The sequence below is a fragment of the Trichosurus vulpecula genome, chromosome 9 (assembly GCF_011100635.1).
Source record: "Trichosurus vulpecula isolate mTriVul1 chromosome 9, mTriVul1.pri, whole genome shotgun sequence".
NCBI lineage: Eukaryota > Metazoa > Chordata > Mammalia > Diprotodontia > Phalangeridae > Trichosurus > Trichosurus vulpecula.
This window is the reverse complement of record NC_050581.1, coordinates 163,905,195-163,926,900: the sequence shown is the minus strand read 5'-3', so window position 1 is coordinate 163,926,900 and position 21,706 is coordinate 163,905,195. Positions and strand designations below refer to the sequence as shown.

General features: G+C 40.2%; 1 pseudogene; it reads left to right on the top strand.

Annotated features, from left to right (window-relative positions):
* The first annotated feature begins 5,544 nt into the window (after window positions 1-5,544).
* Window positions 5,545-21,500, top strand: LOC118832287 (annotated as a pseudogene).
* The last annotated feature ends 206 nt before the right edge of the window (window positions 21,501-21,706 follow it).

The following is a 21,706-nucleotide window of genomic DNA, read 5'->3' as shown; positions in this document are numbered from 1 at the left end:
AGAGAGGAATATATTGAGAGAGGGATAAAGGGAGGGATAGAATGAAATAAATTATTTCACACAAAAGTGGCAAGAAAAAGCCGTTTTGTTGAAAGAGAAGAAGGGGCATGTGAGTGGGAATGAGTGAATCTTGCTCTCATCATATTTGACTTGAGGAAGGAATAACAAACACACTCAAATGGGTATCTTACCCCACAGGAAAGCAGGGGGAAGGGGAGAAAAGGGGGGTATTATAGAAGGGAGGGCAGATAAGGGGAGGAGGCAATCAAAAGCAAACACTTTCAAAAGGGACAGGGTCAAGAGAGAAAACTGAATAAAGGTGGACAACATGATTATTGTGGAAGGTTTTGCATAATGGTACATGTGTGGCCCATGTTGAATTCCTTGCCTTCTTAGGGAGGCTGGGTGGGAAGGGAAGAGGGGAGACAATTTGTAACTCAAAGTTTTAAAAGCAGATGCTTGAAAAAACTTGTTTTTGCATGCAAATGGGAAATGAGATATAGAGAAAATGGGGTATAGAAATCTATCTTCCTCTACAAGAAAGTAAGGGGAAACAGGATGGGGTGGGGAGTGGGATGACAGAAGGGAGGACTGATTGGGAAATGGGGCAGTCAGAATATATGCCATCTTGTAATGGGGGGAAGGTAGAAATGGGGAGAAAATTTGTAACTCAAAATCTTGTTGAAATCAATGTTGAAAACTAAAATATTAAGTAATAAAATATGAAAAAAGAAATAGTCATTTATTAATCCACAACTATATATCAGGTACTTTGCTAAGCTGAATGCATACAAAAAAATCTAGGCCTTCAAGGAGCTTACATTCTAAGGGGCTAAAGAACGGGTAAATACATAGGTACATGTAAAGCATACCTCCCCACTCTGAGGATGGGTTAGGCCTAGCCTTGCTAATTAGGCCTACTTTACTTAAAAGCTTCTTGGATGTGGTTCCTGAATGCTTTGCCAGTGAAGCTTATGTTCTAGATCATCTTATTAAAAGGTGTGGTGCCCAATGATATGTTCTACGTCTGTTTCCTGAGGACTAGTTAGGAAAAGTTCAAATTGTCTATGTTATATTTCACAACATGATAATTATGGATACATTTTGCATGACTACACATGTATAACCTGTATCAGATTGATGGCTTTCTCAAAGGAGGAGGGGAGGGAGGAAAAGAGAGAATTTGGAACTCAAAGTTTTAAAAATTATTGTTAAAAATTGCTTTTCAATGTAACTAGGGAAAATAAATACTAAATAAAATGAACTAAAAAGATTTTTACTCAGTGAGTCACTAAACATTTGTATTAAGATAAAGAAACAGAAATCACTTATTTTAACACTATTTAAATTTAATTTTTAAAATTCTAATTTATTGAATGACCACTCCACTGGAAATAAACTGTAAGACCATGAAACGATTTCTATGAAATTTAGTGAACATTTCTTAAACTGAGTTCTCCATATTTGTGTGTCCCCTCCTGGGTAATTCATAGACATATAAACAGATGATCTGGACCCAAATACCTTTTCCTCTTTGTTCTTTTCCCCTTCTGATGTCATCTATTTAGTATTTAGTATTATCTATATGGTCTATTCTCACATTTAGAAGACTACTCAGAGACCTATAATCCAATGGGAACCTGGATGAAAATACCCTTTACAACAAGCCTCACAAGCTTTGATTCACACCTTGCTTAAAGCCTGGTAGTAAATAGTCTATTTTCTCCCACTCAGTAAAACCTGCCTCCATGATATGATAGGAAGAATTTAATCTTAACCAATACAAATGAGAGATAAAAATTTTATGTGTGTCTCACTCATCAAAAGGATATGCGTATTTTGTTGGGGATAGTGGGCATCACCTAAATGAATGAAATACTCAGGGAAATTTCAAAAATCATCCCTTGGTTGGACGTAGCTGTGGTAATTGAGAAGAGTTTTCATGCCCTCTGAACTCGTAGAGATAAATATTAATGGAAAAAAGGGCTTTATTTTGTACTAGAGAAAATTGAAACCAAACAAGGTTAAATGAGGTATATAAATTGGCATAACGAATTAACAATGGAACCGTGACTAGATACTAGACCTCCAGATTCCTGAATTCATCTCTTATTATGACAGAAGTCAAGTGATGAACTATTGGTCTCTATCTCACCATAAGACTCCCTTATAAGACAGAGTAAACCCAGTAATATGAGTCTCAGTTTTTCTTTTAAAAATGACTGATTTTTAATTTCACTCTAGACATCAAGCAAAGTTGAAATAGATCTACAAGTATATTATATTATATTATATTATATTATATTATATTATATTATATTATATTATATTACATTATATTTATATGTATTTTCAATTAGTAACATAACCCAATCCATACAATTATTTCTTCTTTGGTGACTTTAGCCATCATTATACCATCATCATCATCTCTGTCCATATAGTTCCATTATATGCACATGAATATATTACACACATATCTGCATGTGTACATCATGTGTATGTTTCTGAACAGCTAAGTGTCTCAGTGAATTGGATAATGGATTTGGTGTCAGAAGACCTGTTTCCAAATTCTGCCCCGAATATTTCTAGCTAGGTGACACGGCCATGATGCTTAATTTCTCTCCATTTCAGATTTCTCATCTATAAAATTGGGATAACAACACTTAAGAGGCAGTACTGTTATGAGTATCGAGTGAGATAAGATATTTTGAGAACTCTGGAAACCTTACAGTAAAGTATAAATGCTAGTTATCATCATCATCAGTAACTATATAGAAGAATGACAGAGGGAAGAAGTGGAGAGAGACTGTGTGATATATGCTATTCTATTCTACTGGTTTGACGTTTTGTGCTTTGAAGTACTTGAGACAGATGTTTTTCTTTAATCTTTTCTTCAATTTGTCAGTTTTGATTACATGATAACATTTCATTGAGGCAGCATGGTACAGTGGATAACGACCCAACTTCGTAATGAAGAAGACCTGGATTTAGGTTCTGATACTAACTTGTACTGTCTGCCCCATTTTGAGCTAGTTACTTAAAGTTTTTCAGCAACAGTTCCCCCTCCAAGACTACAACTTGAAGAGAAAGTCATGACTTGCATTGGTAGAGGAAGTTTCCTTCTACTAATAAACACAATAAAATATATTTTAATAAACATATTTTTTGTTAGATGACTCCTCTCCATTTACCCAGAATTTTGCCACTTGTCAAAGGTATACATTATTTCTGTATTTTAATTTAAAATAATGCTGTTTTAAATACTTTAGCATATATCTCACTTTCAATTTTTGTATAAAATTCTTAGGTTGTATTCCCAGTTGTGTGGTTCCTGTTTCAGTGGTTCTTTTAGTATTATTATTTTGGTAATTCTCCCAAAGTCCTTCCAGCTTGAAAAATTCTAAAACCACATGCCAGTATCTGTTCATCTACAACTTCAACCAAATTTTCTTACTTTTCCTTTACAAGCAAATTCTGGGTATGTGAAATACCCTATGGACCCCAAGTGTACTCTTGTATCCAGCATTTTCTCTAGATCTTCCCTATGCATGGAACTATCTTCTTCCTCATGCCTACCACCTTGCTTCACTGACTTCATCCAGGTCCTAGCTAAAAATCTCACCTTTTAAAGTAAGACATTTTCAAATCCTATTGATTTTGGTGCTTTTACTCTGATAATTATTTCCAATGTATTCTGTACATAACTTTATCTGCACATAATTGTTTACACGTTGTTTCCCCCATTAGACTCTCAGCTCCCCAAAAATGGGGATTGTATTTTATCTTTCTTCATATCCCCAGTGTTTGTAAGAGTGGTTGGTAAAGTAGACACTTAATAAATGTTTACTGAATAAATTTTCCGTTCATTTTTATTTAGTATTTTATTTCCCCCATTTATATGCCTAAACATTTTTTAGAAAGATGAGGCATTTCCTTTTTAATCAGTTAAAAGCACAAAATGTTTTGGACAATGTTAAATTCCACTCAACATAATGCTATAGAGTTATACGTTAAATATAATTACCGTCTATACATATGCAAAAATAAAACGTTCTATTTCATACAATGAATATGAAGGGATGAAATGTAAAAAATCAAATTAAGGAATGAGGGAGAAATATATTGAGAGGGAGAAAGGGAGAGATAGAATGAGGTAAATTATCTCACATAAAAATGGCAAGAAAAAGCAGTTCATTGGAAAGGAAGAAGGGGCAGGTGAGGGGGAATGAGTGACTCTTGCTCTCATGAGATCTGCCTTGAGGAGGGAATAACATCCACATTCACATGGGTATCACCCCAAAGGAAAGTAGGGGGAAGGGGATAAGTAAGGGGGGGATGATAGAAGAGAGGGCAGATGGGGGAGGGGGTAATCAAAAGCAAAAACTTTTGAAAAGAGACAGGGTTAAGGGAGAAAATTGAATAAAGGGGGACAGGACAGGAGGGAGGGTAATATACTTAGTCTTTCACAACAGGACTATTTATGGGAGTGTTTTGCATAATGATACTGTGTGGCCCATGTTGAATTGCTTACCTTCTTAGAGAGAGTGGGTGGGGAGGGAAGAGGGGAGAGAATTTGGAACTCAAAGTTTTAAAGGAGATGATTAAAAAAATGTTATTTTTGCATGCAACAGGGAAATAAGATATACAGGCAATGGGGCATAGAAATCTATCTTGCTCTACAAGAAAGTAAGGGGAAAAAGGATGGGAGTGGAAAGGGAGTGGGATGATAGGAGAGAGGGCTTACTGGGGAATGGGGCAATCAGAATATATGAAATCCTGGAGTTGGGGGGAGGGTAGAAATGGGGAGAAAATTTGTAACTCAAAATCTTTTGGAAATCAATTCTGAAAACTGAAAAATAGCAAATAAAATAATTTTTAAAATGCAGGTATTATCAGTGAAACGATTAAGCTACCTAGAAAAAAAATTTTAAAAAGGAAAGGTCATATCCTGGCTCTTTTGTATCCTGGTATGGTGTTAATATGACTAAACATCTTCCCTGCCCATTTCATAGACTTCAGGTGGAGCTAGTTAAGGAAAGCTTGATCAGGGGAGGATTGTTTGTGTGCAAGCCTACACAATTTTGCTCACTAGGTGTTAATCCCCAGTCCCAACCCCTTTTGCTAATTAGGTGTTAACTACCAGGCCCACACCATTTTGCAGATTAGATGTGAAACCCTCCTGCCCTAAGAAGGGTATATATATCCTCAGGTTAGCCATTGAGCTCAGAGAGAACAGGAATGGCTGAGAGAGAGAACTTCAAAGATAGAAGGAGAACTTGAAGAGCCAGAGAGAACTAGGAGGACTAAGAGAGAGAGACTCAGAGGAGGAGAGAAAGAGAACTGCAAGGGATTTCAGAACTGCAGTTTCTCACAACTACAGAAGAAGAGGGTACAGGGAGCCTGGATTCAGGGGGAATGGCCCCTGGGAGTAGATGTGCCCCAGCCCAGGAGACAGTGACATTCAAGGATGTGGCTGTGGACTTCTCCCAGGAGGAGTGGGGCCTCTTGAACCATTCTCAGAAGGAGTTATACAAGGAGGTCATGGTGGAAAATGCCTGGAACCTGCTCTCTCTGGGGCTTCCAGCTCCCAGAGAAGAGGCCATCTCCTATTTTAAGCAAAGGGAAGGACCATGGATGCTGGAGCACGAAGACGTGAGGAGCTGCTGTCCAGAAGGAGAAATCAGACTTGAAGTGAAGAAGACTCCTGCAGACCTAAGCCTTTCTGTGAAAGAAACTCAGAAGCAAAGATTCATGGGTGATGTACCCTGGGACTTCACTTGGAGACAACTCTGTGCTCTTCATCTGGGAAACCACAATGGGGAGAAAGCTTATGAATGTAATCAGTGTGGAAAGACTTTCCAAAGCAGCTCCAGGCTTGTTAATCATCAGAGGATCCACACTGGAGAGAAACCTTATGAATGTAATGAGTGTGGAAAGGGTTTTACACGGAGGGCCACACTTACCAACCACTATAGAATCCACACTGGAGAGAAACCTTATGAATGTAATCAATGTGGAAAGGGTTTTAGATTGAGGGCCTTTCTTACCAAACATCAGAGAATCCACACTGGAAAGAAACCTTATGAATGTAATCAGTGTGGAAATGGTTTTACACGGAGGGCCTCTCTTACCAAGCATCAAAGAATCCACACTGGAGAGAAACTTTATGAATGTAATCAGTGTGGAAAGGGTTTTAGACTGAGGTCCTGTCTTACCAGACATCAGAGAATCCACACTGGAAAGAAACCTTATGAATGTAATCAGTGTGGAAAGGGTTTTAGACAAATATCCCATCTTACCAACCATCAGAGAATCCACACTGGAGAGAAACCTTATGAATGTAATCAGTGTGGAAAGGGTTTTACACGGAGGGCCTCTCTTACCAACCATCAGAGAATCCACACTGGAGAGAAACCTTATGAATTTCATCAGTGAGGAAAGTGTTTTACACAGAGGGCCTGTCTTACCAAACATCAGAGAATCCACACTGGAAAGAAAGATTATGAATGTGATCAGTGTGGAAAGGGTTTTAGAGAGACATCTGATCTTATCAACCATCAGATAATCCACACTGGAGAGAAACGGTATGAATGTAATCAGTGTGGAAAGTGTTTTAGACTGAGGGACTTTCTTACCAAACATCAGAGAATCCACACTGGAGAGAAGCCTTATGAATGTAATCAGTGTGGAAAAACTGTTACAGAGGACCTAACTTACCATACATCAGAGAAGCCACACTGGAGATAACACTTTTGTACTGTTAATGGAATAGGAAGATCTTTCCCATCCATTAGTATCCCTATGTAACCTGTTTTGAGTCTGAGTCACATGAGCCTGTGGTGGTAGGAGCTTGCCAAACAAGTGTTGCAGGAAGAGTGGGTGGGGTACAGCTGGAAGACAGAGCAGTCAGAGAAGGGAGTAAGAGAAGGGCATTCTGCTTAAGGGAGCTTTTTTGTGGGGAGGCCTGATGGAGGGAAGACTTTGAATGGCAGTGCTCCCTGCATTGGTGATGTGTACCAATTTCCTTGTTACTGTAGTGGATTTGGCTTTCTGGTATCTCAATAAATATCTTCCTTTCCTCTTTAAAAAAAGAAAAAGACTCATGATGGAAAAAACTATGCACATCCAGAGAAAGTAATATGGAGTCTGAATGCAGATTGAAGCAAACTAGTTACTCTCTCTCTTTTTCTCTGTTCTTGGTTTTGTTTTTTCTTTCTCATGGTTCATTCCATTGATTATAATTCTTCTTTACAACTTGACTATTGTGGAAATAAGTTTGATGTGAAGGTACAAGTAAAACCTATACTGGATTACATGCTGTTTTTGGGGGGCGAGGGGGCATATTATGAAGGCAGAATTCATGATTTCAAAGAAAATCATGTATATGCCTGAATAGATCAGAACCACAGGATATAAGGAATTCTCTAAGTAGAAGGCAGAAGAATTAAAGCATTTTTTCAAGCTCCAAAGTGGCAGAGCCATGAACCAGTGTCCCCAGTTCAATATCCTGGCCCAAAGCTTCCAGGCCCAATAAGTCTGCCTCACAAGAGTAACCAGGAGGTAACAGAAAAACACAATGACATGATGACATTAAACCACATCACATTGGTGCTTCCCCCACTGGCCTCATGGCCTTCCTTGCTCAGCACTCTCTGGTCCAGCCAAGGCTCACCCTGCTCCCAGCAGCGCCTGCTTCTTTGGCACCTTTGGCTCAGGTTCAGCTGCAGTCATTGCTGTTGCTGTTGCTGTTGTTGTCGCTGCTGCTGTGGCTGCCCCTGGCTCTGACAAGCCTCAGTCTCCAAGCTGTGTTCTCTCCTTTTATACAGTTTCAGACTTCCTCAAGCCTTGTCTGAGTGGCCAGAACTTAAGTTCCTATGATTGGCTCTGGTCTTAGTGCTTCCCCTCAGCACCCTGGGAGCTTCATGCCCATGTCAGCTTAGCACCTAGGAATTAGGGGTTTGGGGCACGATCTAAGCTACCTTCTTAGCTGGCCCCACCCGGAGCCCCACCTTAAGTCAATTCAGATGTGCTAGAAAGCTTCTCAGGTACTGATTACCTTAACCAGGGAGAGGAGAGAGAGGAGAGGGAGGGGAAAGAGTGGGAGGAGGGAGAAATTTTGGAATAAAAACACTTGTGGAACTGAGTACTGTAAACTAAAAAAATAAATAAAATATAAAAGTTTCTGGAGATCAAGCCTCTCATTCCAGTCTTTGTCGTAATCATTCACAAATGTATCTTTCTCAACAAATATCCATTCTGGATCTTCATACACAGTTGGATCTCATCTGTAATCACCAAGGAATTCTTCCAAACTAACAAACCCATCACCATTTTTGTCACCTTCTTCTAAAGCCTCTTGAATGACAAATTCTGTCATGTAATCAACCTCTTCAGGATGCTCAAAAGCCATAAATTGGACAAGGCCTGGACCAGGAACTTCGTTCAGATTCACTTTTTCAAACTGTTTCTTGTCCTTTGAATGAAGCTGCCCGAAAGATTCCCTTCAGCAGGGTCCAGAGCAGTTGTTCTCACCAAAGTCAATCATAATATAGAGAGAGAGAGATCGGACACAGGGTGAGATGAAGATGAAGGGAAGATATCTAAAAGAAATAAAATCAAATTAAGGGATGAGAGAGCAACATACTTAGAGAGGGAGATAGGGAGAGATAGAATGGCGTGGATTATCTCGCGTAAAGGTGGCAAGAGAAAGCAGTTCTGTGGGAGGAGGGAAGAGGGCAGATGAGGGGGAATGAGTGAACCTTGCTCTCATCAGATTTGGCCTGAGGAGGGAATACCATATATACCCAATTGGGTATCTTACCCCACAGGAAAGAAGAGGGAGGAAGATAAAAAAGGGGGGGATGATGGAGGGGAGGGCAGATGGCGGTGGAGGTAATCAAAAACAAACACTTTCAAAAGGGGACAAGGTCAAGGGAGAAAATTCAATAAAGGGGAATGGGTTGGGAAGGAGCAAAATATAGTTAGTCGTTCACAACATGACTATTGTGGAAGGGTTATACACAATGTTACACATGTGGCCTATGTCGAATTGCTTGACTTCTTAGGGAGGGTGGGAGAGAAAGGAAGAGGGGAGAAAATTTGGAACTCAAAGTTTTAAAAACAGATGTTCAAAAACAAACAAAAAAAAGTTTTTGCATGCAACTAGAAAATAAGATACACAGGCAATGGGGCATAGAAATTTATCCTGCCCTACAAGAAAGGAAGGGAAAAGGGGATGGGAGGGAAGTGGGATAATAGAGGGGGGGCTGACTGGGAAACAGGGTAACCAGAATATATGCCATCTTGGAGTGGGGGGGGGGAGGGGAGAAATGGGGAGAAAATTTGGAATTCAAACTCTTGTGAAAATCAATGCTGAAAACTAAATATGTTAAATAAATAAATTTAAATTAAATTAAATTAAAAATGCTGCTTGCTGAAGTCATTCACTGGAAAAAAAAAAAAAAAAGAAAAAGACTCATGATGGAAAAAGCTATGCATGTCCAGAGAAAGTATTATGGAGTCTGAATGCAGATTACTCAGATGCAGGTGCCAATCCTGGATGGCAGTCCCAGGGCAATGAAGAGCACTAACAATAGCAGAAATTGTGGCAAGAGTGGAATGGGGACCCTTCTCATAGTTCCAAAGAAGAAAAGAGTACTTGTGGTCAGTCACAGACCAGAGCACAGGCTGGGAGAGGAGTAAATACCTCTGAATGCAGATTGAAGCAAACTAGTTGCTCTCTCTTTTTTTCTCCTTTCTTGGTTTTGTTTTTTTCTTTGTCATGGTTTGTTGCATTGATTATAATTCTTCTTTACAACTTGACTATTGTGGAAATAAGTTTGATGTGATGGTACATGTAAAATGTATACAAGATTATATGCAGTTTTTTGGGGGTGAGGGGGTATATTATGAAGGCAGAATTCATGATTTCAAAGAAAATCATGTATGTGCCTGAATAGATCAGAACCACAGGATATAAGGAATTCTCTAAGTGGAAGGCAGAAGAATTAAAGCATTTATTCAAGCTCCAAAGTAGCAGACCTACGAACCAGTGTCCCCAGTTCAATATCCCAGCCCAAAGCTTCCAGGCCCAATAAGTCTGCCTCACAAGAGTAACCAGGAGGTTATAGAAAAACACGATGACATGATGACATTAAACTATATCACATTCGTGCTTCCCCCACTGGCCTCATGCCCTTGGTCAGCACTCTGTGGTCCAGACAAGGGTCAGCCCTGCTCCCAGCAGCGCCTGCTTCTTCAGCACCTTTGGCTCAGGTTCAGCTTCAGTCGTTCCTGTTGCTATTGCTGTTGCTGTTGTCGATGTTGTTGTCGCAGCCGCTGTGGATGCCCCTGGCTCTGACAATTCTTAGTCTCCAAGCTGTGTTCTCTCATTTTTTACAGTTTCAGACATCCTCAAGCCTTGTCTGAGTGACCAGAACTTAAGTTCCTATGATTGGTTCTGGTCTTAGCACCTCCCCTTAGGACCCTGGGAGCTTCATGCCCATGTCAGCTTAGCACCTAGGAATTAGGGGTTTGGGGCAAGATCTAAGCTACCTTCTTAGCTGGCCCCACCCGGAGCCCCACCTTAAGTCAATTCAGATGTGCTAGAAAGCTTCTCAGGTACTGATTACCTTAACCAGGGAGAGGAGAGAGAGGAGAAAGAGGGGGAGGAGTGGGAGGAGGGAGAAATTTTGGAATAAAAACACTTGTGGAACTGAGTACTGTAAACTAAAAAAATAAATAAAATATAAAACTTCCTGAGACTCAAGCCTCTCATCCCAGTCTTTGTCGTAATCATTCACAAATCTGTCTTTCTCAACAAGTATCCATTCTGGATCTTCATACACAGTTGGATATCTGTAGTCACCAAGGAATTCTTCCAAACTAACAAACCCATCACCATTTTTGTCACCTTCTTCTAAAGCCTCTTGAATAACAAATTCTGTCATGTAATCAACCTCTTCAGGATGCTCAAAAGCCATAAATTGGACAAGGCTTGGACCAGGAACTTTGTTCAGATTCACTTTTTCAAACCATTTCTTGTCCTTTGAATGAAGCTGCCTAAAAGATTCCTCTTCAGCAGGGTCCAGAGCAGTTGTTCTCACCAAAGTCAATCATGGGTCATACACCTGAATGTTGACCTCACCCAAAGCATCACCATGCCATGGCAGGTTTTTGTGATATTCCACAAAGTGCTTCTTTGCCTCCTGCATGCAGTAGTGTTTAAAGGACATCTGGATCCATGTACTGTGTTCATTTTTGGTAAGGAAGCCATCAGAGTCCACATCAGTTTTCTTAATTGTCACCTTCAGTCTTTTCTGCTGCTCTTCTGGACTGAGTTTTTCATGTTCATCTGCTTCTGCCTGGCCACCTAGCAGTACCTTGAGGTCATAGTCCGTGTTGTGCTGGCCTTGCAGGTAGTGCAGACAGTCCTGCTCCCCTGCCTGCTGCGCTGCAGCGGCCCCCGCCCCCAGCAGCAGCAGGAGCTGTCCTCCCTGGCCCAGCCTCTGCCGCATCCCTCCTGCCTACCTTGCACCGCAGAGGCTCCCCGGGAGGCAGGATACCTTGACGGCAGAGAAGAAGCCCCTCGGGGCCGCCGCCTCATTGTCCTGGGCTGCTGCCTCGTCTGCCCCAACACAAAAACAATTTTTAACATTCATTTTGTAAAACTTGGAGTTCCAAATTCTCTCCCTCCGTCCTAATCCCTGAACTCCCATTGAGATAGCAAGCAATTCGATACAGATTATAAAGGGTTTTCATGAAAACATATCCATAATAATCATGTTGTGAAAGAAAACAGACAAAAAAAACCTCAGGAAAAATAGAGTAAAAAATATCCTCCAATCTATATTCAGACACCATCAGTTCTTTCTCAGGCAATGGATTGCATTTTTCATCATAATTCCTTGAGTTGTCTTGGATCAGCTGAGAATAGCTAAGTCATTCACAGCTGATTCTATTACAATATTGTTGTTACTTTGTACACAGTGTATTTCACTTTGCATGGGCCCATGCAAGTCTTTCCAAGTTTTTTTCTGAGAGCATCCTGCTAATCATATCTTCTAGCACAGTAGTAGTCAATCATATTCAGCCATTCCCCAATTGATGGATATCTCCTCAATTTCTAATTCTTTACTCCAAGAAAACAGCTGCTATAAATACTTTTGTACATGTAGGTCTCTTTCCTTTTTGTTTTGTGTCTTTTTTTATTTCTTTTGGGATACAGAACTAGTAGTGGTATTACTAGGTCAAAAGGTATCTATGATTATATAGCCCGTTGGGCATAGTTCCAAATTGGTTTATAGAATAGTTGAATCATTTCAAAACTCCAAAAACAATGCATTAATATCTCATTTTTCCCACATCCCCTCCAACATTTGTCATTTACTTTTTCTGTCCTAATAGCCAGACGAATAGATATGAGGTGGTACCTCAGAATTGTTTTAATTTGCATGTCTCCAATCAAAGTAAGTTTGAGTTATTTTTTATATGGCTTTAGATAGCCCTGATTACTTCATCTGATAACTGGTCATATCTTTTGATGATTTATCAGTTGAGAAATGGCTTTTGTTTTTGTAAATTTGACTCAGTTCTCTATATGTTTGAGAAATGAGGCCTTTAACAGAGAAACTTGGTTCAATTTTTTTTGTCACAATTATTATTACTAACTGGATTTCTCTCCATGCTATCATCCCCTCCCCCATTTACTCTATTCTCTCTCCTTTGCCCTGTCCCTTCTCAAAAGAGTTTTGCTTCTGACTTCCTTCTTCCCCAATCTGCCCTCCCTTGCCTCCCTTGCCTCCCTTGTTTTGTAGGACAAAATATATTTCTGTACCCAAGTGAGTTTAAATATTATAGTGTGTGTGTAAGTGTGTGTGTATATTATTCCTTCTTTGAGCCACCTCTTTCCCTCCACTATGAAAGCATTTTCTTGCCTCTTTTACGTAAGATGATTTTCCCCAATCTACCTTTCCTTTTCTCTTTCTCCAAGAACATTCCTCTCACCCATTTAATTTTATTTTAGCTATTATCCTTTCATATTAACTTCAAACTTCTGTCTACATATACTCCTTCTAACTACCATGATAATGAAAAAGGTCTTATGAGTTACAAATACAATATTGCCATGAAGGAATGCAAACAGTTTAAGTCCTTTGTGATTTTCCTTTCCTGTTTACCTTTTCATGCTTCTCTTGAATATTGCATCTGAAAGGCAAATTTTGTATTCAGTTCTGGTCTTTTCATCAAGAATGCTTAAAAGTCTTCTATCTCACTAAAAATCCATATTTTCCCCTGAAGGATTTTACTCAGTTTTGCTGGGTAGGTGATTCTGGGTTTTAATCCTAGCTCCATTGACCTCTGGAATACCGTATTCCAAGCCCTTCGATCTCTTAATCTAGAAGCTGCCAGATCTTCGGTTATTCTGATTGGGTTTCCACAATACTCAAATTGTTTCTTTCTGGCTTCTTGCAGTATTTTCTCCTTGGTCTGGGAGCTCTGGAATTTGGCAACAATATTCCTAGGAGATTTCTTTTTGGGATCTATTTGAGGAGGCGATCGTTGGATTCTTTCAATTTCTATTTTGCCCTGTGGCTCTTGAATATCAGGGCAGTTCTCCTTGATAATTTCTTGAAAAATGATATCTAGGCTCTTTTTTTGATCATGGCTTTCAGGTAGTCCAATAATTTTTAAATTATCTCTCCTGGATCTATTTTCCAGGTCAGTGGTTTTTCCAAGGAGATATTTGACATTGTCTTCCATTTTTTCATTCCTTTGGTTCTGTTTTATAATATCTTGATTTCTCATCAAGTCACTAGCTTCCACTTGCTCCAATCTAATTTTTAAAGTAGTATTTTCTTCAGTGGTCTTTTGGACCTTGTTTTGCATTTGGCTAATTCTGCCTTTCAAGGCATTCTCCTCCTAATTGGATTTTTGGAGCTCTTTTGCCACTTGAGTTAGTTTATTTTTTAAGGTATTGTTTTCTTCAGTGTATTTTTCAGTATTTTTTTGGGTCTCCTTTAGCAAGCCATTGACTTGTTTTTCATGGTTTTCTCACATCCTTCTCATTTCTCTTCCCAATTTTTCCTCTACTTCTCTAACTTGCTTTTCCAAATCCTTTTTGAGCTCTTCCATGGCCTGGGACCAGTTCATGTTTTTCTTGGAGGTTTCACTTGTAGGCTCTTTGACTTTGTTGACTTCTTCTGGCTATATGTTTTGGTCTTCTTTGTCACCAAAGAAAGAATGCAAAGTCTGAGACAGAATTTGGGTGCGTTTTCGCTGCCTGGCCATATTCCCAACCAACTAACTTGACCCTTGACTTTTTCAGTGGGGCATGACTGCTTGTAGATTAAAGAGTTCTATGTTCCACGTTTGGGGGGGGAGGTGCCAGCTTTGTGACACCAGCACTACTCCTTCCCCAAGAACCCCCAAACCGGACAGGGCTTAGATTTTCAGCAGGTTGTGCACTCCTGCTCTGATCCACCACTCAATTCCTCTCACCAGGTGGGCCTAGGGCCAGGAGCAACAGCAGCTGTAGCTGCCCCACCTCTGCTGCCCTCGGGGCTGGAAGCCGAACCTCGAACTCCCTCCACTCCCACAGCTTTTCCACTAACCTTCCCCCGCTGTCTTTGGTGTTTGTGGGTTGAGAAGTCTGGTAACTGCCTCAGCTCACTGATTCAGGGTGCTAGACTCTGCCCTGTCCAGCTAAAGGTCTGGGGTCTGGTTGGTCCTGCCACAACCCATGCTGGGCTTTGCTCCTCTCAGCTCCCAGCTCCATGCTCAATAGACCTTACCCAGAGACCATCCAGGCTGTCCTGGGCTGGAGCCCTACTTCCCTCTGGTATTTTGTGGGCTCTGCAATTCTAGAATTTGTTCAGAGACATTTTTTATAGGTTTTTGGAGGGACCTGGTGGGGAGCTCACACAAGTCCTCACTTTCCATGTACCATCATAGCTCCGCCCCCCCCCTTGTCCTACTTATTTTGCAGATAACGAAACTGAGGCCAACTGGGTTAAGTGATTCACTTAGGCTCACATAGCAAGTGTGTTTAAGGCCATATTTGAACTCAGATATTACTGACTTCAAACTCAGCACTCTATCCACTGTGCCACCTTAATGACATCACTGAAAAATGTAGAGATAATTATTTTCTTTTAAGATTTTTTGAGGCAGAGCCAAGGTGATGGAGTAAGGCAGGTACTTGCCTGAGCTGTCCCCCAAGCCCCTCCAAATACTTTTTAAAAATTATTTTAAACAAATTCTAGTGAAGCAGAAACCACAAAAACATGGAGTTAAACAAATTCTCAGCCCAAAACAGCTTGGAAGGTTGGCAGGAAAGGTTTGTTGCACCATGGTGAGAGTGGAGTACCCTGGCCACAGCACATCAGGAGCAGACTTTTGGAGACATTTAACCAGCAAAGGCAGTAACAGAGGTGGCAGCAGCAGCAGTGGCAGCAGCAGCAGATGCTTCCAGAGCTCTCAGCCAACACATGGTAAGGCATTGGGAAAAAGGGTCAGAAAGAGATTTACAGGAGGAGATTTCCAGAAACCAAGGAAGTTTTCTGTTGCTTCACCAATACTCAGATGCAGGTGCCAATCCTGGATGGCAGTCCCAGGGCAAGGAAGAGCACTAGCATTAGCAGAAATTGTGGCAAGAGTGGAGTGGGGTCCCTTGTCACAGTTCCAGAGAAGAAAAGAGTAATTGTGGTCAGTCACAGACCAGAGCACAGGCTGGGAGAGGAGTAAACACCTCTGCTTTGATGGACCACCTTGGAAGAAGTGAAAACTTATAGGTTCCTAGAAGTTTCTCTGAAATTAGCTGCACAAAACAAAAAATTATAAATAGTATCTACCTAAAACTGTCAACAAGAATTATTTGTAATGGGAATAAGCTAGATGCATTTCCAGTAAGATCAGGGGTGAAACAAGGATGTCCATTATCACTCCTACTATTCAATTTGGTACTAGAAACACAAGCTGTAGCAATAAGAGAAGAAAAAGAAATTGAAGGAATTCGAATAGGCAAAGAAGAAACTAAATTATCACTTTTTGCTGATGATGTGATGACTTACTTAGAGAATCAAGTAAAAAACTACTTGAAATAATAAACACCTTTAGCAAAGTTGCAGGATGTAAAATAAACTCCCATAAATCCTCAGCTTTCCTATACATTACTAACAAAGCCCAACAGCAAGAGATAGAAAGAGAGATTCTATTTAAAGTTACTGTAGACACTATAAAATATTTGGGAGCCTATCTGCCAAGACAAACCCAGGGCCTATATGAACATAAATATGAAACACTTTTCACGTGAATAAAGTAAGATCTAAATAAATGGAAAAATATCAATTGCTCATGGTTAGGCCAAGTTAATATAATAAAAAATGTCAATTTTGCCTAAATTAATCTATCTATTCAGTGCCATACCAATTAAACTACCAAAAATTATTTTACAGAACTGGATAAAATAATAATAATAAGTAATAAATAAAAATAATATAAATAAATAAATAAATAAATAATATTATATAATATAAATAAAATAATAACGAAATTCACCTGGAAGAACAAGAGGTCTAGAATATCTAGGGCATTGTTGAAAAGAAATGCTAGAGAAGGTGGCCTAGCCATACCCCAGATATTAAACTGTACTATAGAGAAGCAGTCATCAAAACTACCTGGTACTGGCTAAGAAACAGACTTGTAGAACAGTGGAATAGGATAGGAACACGAGATAGAGAAGTCAATGACTATAGCAATCTACTCTTTCAAAAACCCAAAGAGGCCAGCTTCTGGGCTAATAATTCAGTATTTCATAAAAACTGTTGGGAAAAGTAGAAAACAGTAGGGCAGAAACTGGGCATAGAGCAATATGTTACACCATATACCAAAATAAAGTCCAAATGGGTTCATGATTTAGGAATAAAGGCTAATACTATAAGTAATTTGGGAGAGCAAGGAATAGTTTACTTATCAGATTTTATTGAAAAGAAAAGAATTCATGACCCAACAAGAGATATAGAGCATTACAAAATACCAGATCGATACTTTTGATTATGTTAAATTGAAATGTTTTTGTACAAAAAAAGCCAATGCAACAAAAACTAGGGGGGAAGCAGAAAATTGGGAGAAAATCTTTACAGCTAGTGTCTCTTATAAAGGCCTCATTTCTAAAATATACAGAGAACTGAGCCAAATATATAGGAATACAAGTCATTCCCCAACTGAGAAATGGTCAAAGGATATGAACAGGCAGTTTTCAGAGGAGGAAATTAAATATATCTATAGGCATATGAAAAAATGCTCAAAATCACTACTGATTAGAAAAATGCAAATCAAAACTACTCTTTGATACCAGATGTCTCCTGTTAGATTGGCTAAAACAACAAAACAGGAAAATGATAAATGCTGGAGAGGATGTGGGAAAACTGGAACATTGTTACATTGCTGGTGGAGTTCTGAACTGATCCATCCATTTTGGAGAGCAATTTGGAACTATGCCCAAAGGGGTATAAATATGTTCATACCCTTTGACCCAGCAATGCCACTTCCAGGGTTGTATCTCAAAGGGATCACACAAGCAGGAAAAGGACCCATATGTACAAAAATATTTATAGCAGCTCTTTTTGTGGTAGCTAAGAATTGGAAATCAAAGGGATGCCCATGAATTGGGGAATGGCTGAACAAGCTGTGGTATATGAAGATAATGGAATACTATTTTGCTATAAGAAATGGGGATGATATGGACTTCATAACAACCCGGAAAAATCTACATGAGATAATGCTGAGTGAGTGGAGAGAGCCAGGAGAACATTATACACAACCACAGATACATGGATTCTGTGAGAACCAACCCTGACAGACTTTGCTCATCTCAGCAACACAAGGTACAAAGACAACTCCAAAGGACTCATGATTGGAGAATACTATCTACATCCAGAGAAAGAACTATGAAGTATGAATACAGATTGAGGCACACTTCATGCTAACAATTTTTTCCACCTTTTTCTTCCTTTTTCTCTCTTTTTTTTTTTTTGTTTTTGGGGTTTTTTTTGGTCCTGTTTCTTCTTTCTCATGATTCATTTCAATGGTCACAATTCTTCTCCATAACTTCACTAGTGTGCAAATTAATTCAATGCGAAGTTATACATGGAAGTAATATGGGAGTCCACTCTGTCCTGGGGAGGGAGCAGTGTGGAGGGAGGTAAGAAAATCTGGATCTCAAAATTGTGTAGAATAGAGTATTGTAAAGTAAAAATAAAAAAAAATAGAAAAAAGAAATAGCTCTGAAAACAATAGCACATCCCCTCAAGCTTGGAACAAAGTATTCATTACTCTACAAGCAGTCATAACCTGCTGAAAAACTCAAGGGTCAAGTGAGTTGGCTTGGAACATGAACAGGCAGTGAAAGCGCACTCAAATTCAGTCTCAGACTTTGGAATCTTTCTTTGGTGACAAAGAAGACCAAAACATACAACCAGAAGAAGTCAAGAAAGTCAAAGAGCCTACATCAAAATCCTCCAAGAAAAAGATGAACTGGTCTCAGGCCATGGAAGAGCTCAAAAAGGATTTGGAAAAGCAAGTTAGTGAAGTAGAGGAAAAATTGGGAAGAGAAACGAGAAGGATGCAACGAAACCATGAAAAACAAGTCAATGACTTGCTAAAGGAGACCCAAAAAAATACTAAAAACCTATACCGGATTATATCATGTCTTTTTTTTGGGGGGGGGCTATATTATGAAGGCAGAATTCATGATTTCAAAGAAAATCATGTATATACCTGAATAGATCAGAACGACAGGATATAAAGAATTCTCTAAGTAGAAGGCTGAAGAATGAAAGCATTTATTCAAGCTCCAAAGTAGCAGATCCACCCACCAGTGTCAGATCCACCCACCAGTGTCTCCAATTCAATATCCTGGCCCAAAGCTTCCAGGCACAATACGTCTGCCTAACAAGAGTAACCAGTAGGTTACAGAAAAACACGATGACATGATGACATTAAACCAAATCACATTTGTGCTTCCCCCACTGGCCTCAAGCCCTTGCTCAGCACTCTGTGGTCCAGACAAGGGTCAGCTCTGCTACCAGCAGCACCTGCTTCTTCAGCACCTTTGGATCAGATTCAGCTGCAGTCACTGCTGTTGCTGTTGCTGTTACTGTTGCTGTTGTTGTCGCAAAAAGTTGTTTTTGCATGCAACTGGGAAATAAGATATACAAGCAATGGGGCATAGAAATCTATCTTGCTCTACAAGAAAGTAAGAGGAAAAGGGATGGGGGTGGAGAGGGAGTGGGATGATAGAAGGGAGGGCTGACTGGGGAATGGGGCAATCAGAATATATGAAATCATGAAGTTGGGGGGAGGGTAGAAATGGGGAGAAAAATGTGTAACTGAAAATCTTGTGGGAATCAATGCTGAAAACTAAAATATAGCAAATAAAATAATTTTTAAAATGCAGGTAATATTAATAAAATGATTAAGCTACCTAGAAAAAGAATTTAAAAATAAAGATCATATCCTGACCCTTTTTGTATTCTGGCATGGTGGTGATGTGACTAAAGATCTTCCTTGCCCATTTCATAGGCTTCAGGTGGAGCTAGTTAAGGAAAGCTTGATTAGGGGAGGCTTGTTTGTGGGCAAGCCCACACACTTTTGCTCACTAGGTGTTAATCCCCAGTCCCACCACCTGTTGCTAATTAGGTGTTAACTACCAGGCCCACACCCTTTTACAGATTAGATGTGAACCTCTCCTGCCCTAAGAAGGGTATATATATCCAAGGGTTAGCCATTGAGCTCAGGGAGAACAGGAAGGGCTGAGAGAGAGGACTGCAAAGATAGAGAGAAGGAGAACTTGAAGAGCCAGAGAGAACTAGGAGGACTAAGACAGAGAGACTCAGAGGAGGAGAGATAGAGAACTACAAGGGCTTTCAGACCTGCAATTTCTCAGAACTGCAGAAGGAGAGGGCACAGGGAGCCTGGATTCAGAGGGAATGGCCCCTGGGAGTAGATGTGCCCCATCCCAGGAGACAGTGACATTCAAGGATGTGGCTGTGGACTTCTCCCAGGAGGAGTGGGGCCTCTTGAACCATTCTCAGAAGGAGTTATACAAGGAGGTCATGGTAGAAAATGCCCGGAACCTGCTCTCCCTGGGGCTTCCAGTTCCCAAAGAAGAGGCAATCTCCTATTTTGAGCAAAGGGAAGGACCATGGATGGTGGAGCAAGAAGAACTGAGGAGCTGCTGTCCAGAAGGAGAAATCAGACTTGAAGGGAAGAAGACTCCTGCAGACCTAAGCCTTTCTGTGAAAGAAATTCAGGAGCAAAGATTCATGGGTGATTTTCCCTGGGACTTCACTTGCAGACAAATCTGTGCTCTTCATCTGGGAAACCACACTGGGAAGAAAGCTTATGAATGTAATCAATGTGGAAAGACTTTCCAAAGCAGCTCCAGCCTTGTTTATCATCAGAGGATCCACACTGGAGAGAAACCTTATGAATGTAATGAGTGTGGAAAGGGTTTTAGACGGAGGGCCTGTCTTACCAAACATCAGAGAATCCACACTGGAGAGAAACCTTATGAATGTGTTCAGTGTGGAAAGGGTTTTAGAGAGACATCCCATCTTACCAACCATCAGAGAATCCACACCGGACAGAAACCATATCAATGTAATCAGTGTGGAAAGGGTTTTACACTGAGGGGTTCTCTTACCAACCATCAGAGAATCCACACTGGAGAGAAACCATATGAATGTAATCACTGTGGAAAGGCTTTTAGACAGAGGGCCTGTCTTACCAAACATCAGAGAATCCACACTGGAGAGAAACCTTATGAATGTAATCAGTGTGGAAAAAGTTTTAGACAGAGGGACTCTCTTACCAAACATCAGAGAATCCACAGTGGAGAGAAACCTTATGAATGTAATCAGTGTGGAAAGGCTTTTAGACAGACAGCCTGTCTTAACAAACATCAGATAATCCACACTGGAAAGAAACCTTATGAATGTCATCAGTGTGGAAAGAGTTTTACACAGAGGGCCGGTCTTACCAGACATCAGAGAATCCACACTGGAAAGAAACCTTATGAATGTGATCAGTGTGGAAATGGTTTTAGAGAGACATTCCATCTTACCAACCATCAGAGAATCCACACTGGAGAGAAACCCTATGAATGTAATCAGTGTGGAAAGGCTTTTAGACTGAAGGCCTGTCTTACTAAACATCAGAGAATCCACACTAGAAAGAAACCTTAAGAATGTGATCAGTTTGGAAAGGGTTTTAGACAGAGGACTTATCTTACCAAACATCAGAGAATCCACACTGGAGAGAAACCTTTAGAAAGAAATCAGTGTGGAAAGGGTTTTCGACAGACATCCGATCTTACCAACCATCAGAGAATCCACACTGGAGAGAAGCCTTATGAATGTAATCAGTGTGGAAAGGCTTTTAGACTGAAGGCCTGTCTTACTAAACATCAGAGAATCCACACTAGAAAGAAACCTTAAGAATGTGATCAGTTTGGAAAGGGTTTTAGACAGAGGACTTATCTTACCAAACATCAGAGAATCCACACTGGAGAGAAACCTTTAGAAAGAAATCAGTGTGGAAAGGGTTTTCGACAGACATCCGATCTTACCAACCATCAGAGAATCCACACTGGAGAGAAGCCTTATGAATGTAATCAGTGTGGAAAAATTGTTACAGAGGACCT